General features: G+C 56.7%; 2 non-coding genes across 2 annotated transcripts; one reads left to right on the top strand and one right to left on the bottom strand.

Moving 5' to 3' along the window:
• On the top strand, positions 1 to 95 carry LOC117243839 (the record flags this gene model as incomplete). The annotated part of the gene is made up of 1 exon (XR_004495749.1): positions 1 to 95. It is a non-coding gene; the product is annotated as a U1 spliceosomal RNA (small nuclear RNA).
• Positions 96 to 1900: 1805 nt separating this feature from the next.
• LOC117243838 lies at positions 1901 to 2064 on the bottom strand. The gene has a single exon (XR_004495748.1). It is a non-coding gene; the product is annotated as a U1 spliceosomal RNA (small nuclear RNA).
• Positions 2065 to 2254: the final 190 nt, after the last annotated feature.

Here is a 2254-nt window from a genome sequence, read left to right as displayed (position 1 = left end):
ACTCCGGGTGTGCTGACCCCTGCGATTTCCCCAAATGCGGGAAACTCGACTGCATAATTTGTGGTAGTGGGGGACTGCGTTCGCGCTCTCCCCTGGTTTAGAGGTTAAAGAATAGAATGTAGATTTTGGGGCGGTGGCGGAGGCTGCGGGCTCTATTGGCTGCGGTCTCTGTTATCCTCTAAACGCTGAGGATTAGTTGGGCTGTGGCCCCGCTGCTGCTGATTTTGGGGGCCGGCGCTCGGAGCGGCGCTGAAGCGCGCAGTGGAGGCTCGGCAGGGAAGGGATTCCGGTCCCGTTGCCGGTGAGGTGGCTCAGGAATAGCCCGGGGTGCTGAGAAATCCCGGCGCGCCCTCCGCAAGCAGGCGCCGCCGGATCCCTGGTTATTCCCTGCTGGAACCGGAGAGCGGTTTCCCAGCTGGACTGACGTGTCTGGAGCCGGGATGATCCTGGCCTGTCCCGCCCTGTGTCTGCGGGAAACACCAGGGAAACACCTGGCGGAGTTCCGAGCGGGTCCGGGTCACACCACATCGAGCCCTTGAGCGCTGCCGGGCTCCCAGAGTGGGGAATTTGACACGTCCTTGTGAAGGATGAGAGCTGATATAAAACGAACTTCATCTCTTTGCTTGCTGAAGAAACTAAATACAATGTTATGCTTAACCCTTACAAAAGAGATAGCGCAACGAAGAACGCTTTTACTGAAAATATACAAAAACCCGGCCTGAAGGGGACAGCTGGTGGAGCTAACGAGAAAACAGGAGCTGCCGAGAAAAAGTTGACCAGAAGCCAAGGCAAGACAGCTTCGGAATGACCACTGGAAAAGCATGTAATGAACTGTTTATGATACGAGATAACAGCAGAGACCATGAAATAACTCAAAATGGGTAGGTGTAGTTTGGGAAAACATTTTTAGGAAAATGTAAACGATGTCTTAGAAGGTAAATTAATAAACACGCTGTAACGCTAGACAAGGGGAATAATTTTGTGGCTGTCAATCCACAAACGCAAGAGGTTTATGTCCAAAAAGGACACAGAGGAGTTCTTATATTTTGTTCAGATAAAGGCAGAAAGTTCACTGCAGCACATGCCCGTGGCCTTTTCTCTCTCGGGGTTTTGGAGGGCACAGCCTCCTTTTATCCTGACTCCCGGCCGCATGTTTCCCTCTTCCTTTCCCCACTGGCTGAGGTACCAGGAAGGTGTAGCCTTCCCGACCCACTTATCACATATTCTCCCCCTTTGAACCTACTGTTTTACCCTGAAGTTCAGACGTTCGGGTTTGTGCAGACCCATTTCAGGAGCCAAGCTGTCCGGGCTCTGCAGCAACCTGCTGCCCGAAGCCGGCGGACACATTAAGACTCATTTCAGAGATGTTAACACCCATCCCTTCGCCCTTCTGTAAGGCATTAGCGCACATCTTTCCTCTCAGAACCGAGGAACGCATGAAATGCAGGAGTTCAACTATCCCCCATGCGCCCGGGATGCCGTAACAGAGAAAAGCTGCCCAACAAGCATCCGAAGATGCTGCTGAGTTCTGTTTGTTCTCTCTGTAGCAGTGAAAACCCCAAACCCGAGCTGGACGGAAACTCTCCCCCGGTCCGTCTCGCCGGGGTCGGTGTGCGGAGGGTGCCGCCAGGGAGAACCCGAGTCCCGGCCCGGGCCGGGAGCTGCGAGAGGCGAATTCCGACTGCTCCGGGAGCGGGGCTGCGCTCTCCTGCCGCTTCTGCACGGACGGCACAGGACAGCTCGGACAGGCAGAGACCGAGACCTCCACTGAGACAATGGAGCTGTGGCCGAAATAGGTTTTAAAAACCCTGACACACCGTAAGGGGAGACGCTAAGTCAAAAACCAGCACACGGCTCTCATGCAGCATTATTTGATTTCGTCTATCATTTACAGGAATACCAGGGGAGAGCGCGAACGCAGTCCCCCACTACCACAAATTATGCAGTCGAGTTTCCCGCATTTGGGGAAATCGCAGGGGTCAGCACACCCGGAGTGCAAGGGATGAGCCTCGCCCTGGGAAAACCACCTGCCTGATCATGGTGTCTCCCCTGCCAGGTAAGTATGCCCAACCCCGCCCCACGCCCAACCGCCCTGCCCGCCCCACGCCTCCCCAACACACGCCCACCCCGAGCCCGGCCCCGCACCCAACCGGCCCCGCGCTGCGGCCCGGCCCGCACGGCCCGGCCCGCGCAGCGCCCGCGGACGCGCGAGGGCAGCGCGGGCTTTTTGCGGGCCGTGTCCCGGCATGCCGCG

This window comes from Parus major, unplaced genomic scaffold (assembly GCF_001522545.3).
Source record: "Parus major isolate Abel unplaced genomic scaffold, Parus_major1.1 Scaffold1106, whole genome shotgun sequence".
Taxonomy (NCBI): Eukaryota; Metazoa; Chordata; class Aves; order Passeriformes; family Paridae; genus Parus; species Parus major.
Note: the sequence above shows the minus strand (reverse complement) of the source record. Positions and strands in the feature narration are given on the sequence as shown.